The sequence below is a fragment of the Onychomys torridus genome, chromosome 2 (genome assembly GCF_903995425.1).
Source record: "Onychomys torridus chromosome 2, mOncTor1.1, whole genome shotgun sequence".
NCBI classification, from domain to species: Eukaryota; Metazoa; Chordata; class Mammalia; order Rodentia; family Cricetidae; genus Onychomys; species Onychomys torridus.
This window is the reverse complement of record NC_050444.1, coordinates 45,876,597-45,882,266: the sequence shown is the minus strand read 5'-3', so window position 1 is coordinate 45,882,266 and position 5,670 is coordinate 45,876,597.

The window sequence follows — 5,670 nt, the reverse complement described above, 5'->3', positions numbered from 1 at the left end:
TTCCAGAACATCCCATATGATTTCTCAGTGTTCAAATGAAGAAGTGAGACTCCATGGTTCACAACACTAACCCACTCTTTGACATACATGTTATAACCCTTTCTCTTCTTTGTCTCTCTTCTATTTTCAATCTTAGGAGCCTATATTCAATTTTTAATAAGTCATCCTAAGAGAATTTTTGGAAGATTCAAATGAAGTGAAGTGGTTGCTATCACAGTTGATAATAACTTTAATGTGGGAAGAACAAGGATTCAGCTCCCAGTGTCTACTGTGCCTTTTCTTAATCCCTGGGTGTTGAACTGACTACAGTTAATCTTTTAGAATTAATTTACAATGCACAATTTATTGTTTTTTTTATGTTTGTTATAAATTTTAAAGAGTGCTTATACAAGTTGGCATATGTTTAAAATCTACAGTGAAAAATACTAATTTTAGTATTTATTTAATATTTAATATTGGGTATTCTTAATATGTTAACATGTGTTATTAGAGAAATAAAATAAGATATGTATAAACAGGTTTTTATTTTGTACTTTGCTTTTTTCAATTTTGTGTATTAAAGATTGTATTAACATATCTGTGCTTCTACATACATACACACATATAATTTTAAGATGTAATTAATATACATATACTATTTAAAGCAATTACACTATTTATTTTAAAGTGTTAAGCAATTGAGAATTCAAGCCTGCATATACAAATATAAGCACATATAATTATAGTTACCTGTAATTGAGAAACTAACCAGTAGTATGACTTGCAATCATATCCAAAGTATTCATTTCAGCCTATGTCAAATATTTATTCTAGCCATTCTTTGGGACTAGTTATTGTATCTTTTAAAATTTGCCTGTGGCAATTACAAGAAGGAGAGTAAAAAGTGATTTTGATTGTCTTTTTGATTTGTCAACCTTGGCAGTTTGGGTGGGATTTATTGGCATCAAGAAAGAATACACAGATTCTCACATTAGCAGGCCTTTATCCTGTTCCTGGGGAAAATTCTCTCCACAAATAACCAAAGACTTTGTTATTTGTTAAACAACATTACAGAGTGGATCGGTTTGGTGATGACCTGGGTCACAGATGTCTAGAAATAAGAATCTATAAGTGATAAGTTTGGATCTAGATATGGTTTGTTCTAGAAGTCTGCTTTTTAGAAGATTTAAAACTCTTATTTTATAGGCATAATTGGAACAACACAACCTGGCGCACTTAATATTCAATTCTTTCTTTGTAAACATATTGTTTTAAAATTCAAAAGCAGAATAAAAAATGAAGAAGAGGATGAGGAGGAGGAAAGAAGAAAAAGGAAGAAGGAAGGAGAAGAGGGTGAGGAGGATGAGGAGGAAGTGACTGATGTGTGACTCACTGCTAAGAAGAAAGGAAAACAACTTATATAACATATTGTTTAGATGCAATCAAGGGGTGAACTTTCAGCATGCAGGGAGTTCACAGGAGTCACTCAGGGTTACTCTCCTGTCTAGGAAAGGGAACTTTAGCAAGCAGAATGGTGAACTTCAGGACTGAAGAGATTTAGCATCCATAAAGGATGGGGTTGGTATTCCCTGAGGTAATTAATGCTTAATCAGCACTTCAATCATTCATTTGGTGGAGGCTTCAGAGGACTTTGTGTTATAAGACCTGACTGGATCCCAAGGCTCAATTTCTGACTAAGCTTTTCTTTGCTCTCATAGAGAAGTGGAATAAAGTATATTCCTAAGGTGATGGTGCAAAAATCAAACAGGAAGAATACTGAATTCAGGCTTTTCCTTAAACTCTCTGACAATCAAGAACCTTTGTTACCAGCCCCATGCATCATAATTGCTGAAGCACACTATCATCTATCCCTACATTGAGTGTGCACATAGCTTCAGCCTGAAATATGCATGTCTTTGTGAGGCATACATTTTTTTTTTCATTTAAGTCCCTTTATTACAGTGGTGCCAGCTACTGCTGCTATTGTTAAATGCCTGTCAGCATTTCCATTATAAACCTTATTTTCAGGGGATTTATAACCTAGCCATTTTAATTCACATTCAGCTGAAAGTTGCCATTGGAATTCTCAACATACAGAAGGTGATGTTTTCTTTTATCACCAAATTTTATTTGAATCTCCTTATCTGTATGAGATTTAGAAATGTGTAAAATCATAACAGGAATCCAAGAAAGTACAGATGTTTTGGTAGGTTCTTTCTAAATAGTACACACAAGAATAAGGAGAGTTGTAAAATTGATGCTTCACAAAAAGAAAACCTTGATGGTTAATTTTAAATCATTGTTATTTAGACAATACTTCTATTCTGTACTCATAGTTCCTTATGTTTTCCCATGAAAACTGATTCATACCATGAAAAAAAAATAGGGCCAGTTAAACATAGTGTCTTGATCTCTCTAATGAGCTTATATTCGGATCATGAAACATAATAAAATCATATTACTGTCTTAGTTAGGGTTTTTATTGCTGTGAAGAAACACCATGACCACAGCAACTCTTATAAAGTTAAAAAATTGGGGTAGCTTGCATATAATTTCAGAGGTTTAATTCATTGTCATCATAGCAGGGAACATGGTGGTGTGCAGGCAGAGTTGGTACTGGAGTAGTAGCTGAGTTTCCTACATGTTTGCAGGCAACAGGAAGTTGACTAAGATACTGGGTGTTATCCTCAGCATAGGAATCTTCAAAGCCTGCCCCCATAGTGATACACTTCCTCCAACTAGGCATACCCACTCCAACAAAGCCACACTTTATAATAGTGCCACTCCCTGTGAGATTGTGGGAACCAATTACATTCAAACTACCACACCACTTCTAATATAAATATTCTTAATGTGAAAATTTGATATCTGATTTTATTTTAGGACTTTTACCTAAAATAATTCTCAGATTTTTCATGTAGGAAATCATGCTTATTATTCTTTTCAAAATATAAAGTGTTTTGATATCATGTGGCTTTGGCAATTTGTTTCCATTTTTAATGTTGTGTGTGTGTTGTACCCATGTTTAAATGACAGAGTAAATGATTCGTAATTTTATGTCTCTCTTTCTCCCTCCCTCCCTCCCTCCCTCCCTCCCTCCCTCCCTCCTCTCTCTCTCTCTCTCTCTCTCTCTCTCTCTCTCTCTCTCTCTCTCTTTCTCTTTCTTAAAATACCCTCAGGTCAGACAATCTAAACCTTCTCCAGTGAGTAATGCTGACCTGATGAGGGAAAATAGCTGGGAGGACCCAGCCAGATTTCCTCTTACTCTATAGTAACACACATTTTTCTCCTGAACGAACGTCATTCCATGTCCAGAGCATCCACCTGGATGAAATCTTGGCCCATTCTTCTTTTCCACCCTCCCTCTCTTGTCTGCCTGTTCTGGTCTTAGCAAGAATCTTAACTTAGTTTTTAGAGAATCCTCCACTCTTCTAAGCTGATCAAGTTAATCTCTCTCTGATTTTTATTTCTATGTCCTTCACTGGTAATTAGATTCTGGAAAGCCAGTTGAGCAACAATCTCTGAAAGTATCAGACAGGATACAATTGTTTACAATTGAAACAACAACAAACCCCTACAAACTAGCTCAAGGAAATTCTAAAATGTATCAATTTATGCAGGCAGAGTTGGACCTAATACTTGAACAAATAGACTGAGAGTCTATCCCAAGAAAAATCAAAACTGTAAATGGCTAGTACAAATACAGACATACATAAGCCAGAAAGTAGCAAGTAGTGGAGTGACCAAAGTGGATAAATTTGGAACTTGGTGCATTGTTGAAATTCACAGTGCTGCAAATATTGGAGAAATCAATGTGATGGCTCTACCCAAAATTGAAATTTGTACTACTTCCTTCACAAGTTCATGTGCTTCAGTACATAGGTGGTCTCTAGGTGGCTGAGCATTTCTGAGAGTATGCACAACATTCGGGCCAGGAGTCCTGCCTGGTAGGGGTGCATAACTTGTGACAGGCTTGCTTCTGGTCCCTGCCTTTGGTTGCCCTTGCACTAAGATTTGAACAAGTCATATCACAAGATCCTGTTACCACTGATAAAACCTTTCTAGCTGCCATTTCTTCCATGCCTCAATGGACTTCACCCTCTGAATCTGTAAATCAAAACAAATATATATGAAATGAAGTTATGCCACTTGGATAGAAAGTGCTTCTTGAGAGCCATAAGCCATTGAACAAAACTTCATTACAAGGTGTGGAAACCTCTCATCTAGTTGTTGTTCTCCAATTCACTTCAGCACGTCTACTAGTGTTGTCATTGTTTGGGTTTGGTTTAGGCAGCCATATTGTTGAAGTTTCATGGATGTAGCTTCCCTGTTGTTTTTAGGAGACATTATATCAATAGATTTCCCAGACTTACACCTGTTATATTTTTTCAACAGTATGAGGAACAATTAGCCTCCTGTTGAATGAGGTTTAGGTACAATTGGACAGTTTTAGTTATAACCAAGATTACTGCCTTTATTATACCTTTAAAAATATCTTGCCAGCTGGGCAGTGGTGGTGCACACACGGCTTTAATCCAAGCACTCAAGAGGCAGACACAGGTGGATCTCTGTGAGATTGAGGCCAGCCTTATCTACAGAGAGAGTTCCAGGACAGGCTCAGAAGCTACACAGAGAAACTCTGTCTCAAAACTCATAAATAAACAAACAAACAAACAAACAAATAAATAAATAAATAAATAAAAAATCTTGCCCTGTTAGTCATTGTTTTGATGCACAGGATACACAGATGGGTAGAATTGTTGACTACTTTCCTCATTGAAATCTCACATAGTACATTCTGGTCCTATGAAAACATGTCCACAGGGAGGAGGCTCTTAGATTAAATCCAGATTGAATCTTCTAAGTACTATGGCCCAAGAACATGATGTCTTCATCAATAGGAATTGACCTTCAACCTCTGGGAGACAACCAATGACAAAGGCAAAAAGCTACATTGTTTCCAGATTCTATTGGACTTTTCTGAACAACTAGAAAAGAGGTTTTACCTTCCTGGTGCTAAATTTTTTTTAGGTGGCCTATGGCTCTCCAGGGAAGTACTTTTTGTCCAAGTGGTATAACTTCATGAAGGTTCCCATTCTCCCACATCTTCTCCAGCACTTTTGGTAGTTTGTATCGTTGATCTTGTCTGTTCTGACTGAGTGAGATGAAATCTCCAAGTTGCTTTAATTTGCCTTTTCATAATTGCTAAGGATGGTGAATAATATAATTGCTTTCAATTCTCTAAGTAAATGACAAGCTGGCTGATTGGATTAAGAAATGAAACCCAGAAGGTCCTCTTAGTGCTAGACATAGACATACAAAATCTTTTTTTTTTTTGGTTTTTTGAGACAGGGTTTTTCTCCATGTATCTTTGTGCCTCTTTTCTGGAACTCACTCTGTAGACCAGGCTGGCCTTGAACTCACAGAGATCCACCTGCCTCTGTCTCCCAAGTGCTGGGATTAAAGGCGTGTGCCACCACTGCCAGGTGACAAAAAATTCTTGAAGCTAAAAGGTAGAAAAAAAAATTCCAGTGGGTTGCAAATATTCCAATATTAATGCCTGCCAAAATAAACTTTGAATTAAAATTAATCTAAAGAGATAAAAAAGATACTAAATTGTAATCAAGGGAACTGATAAACAGGTGGGCATTTGAAACTTAAGTTTATAAATTTATAAACTATAAATTTAAG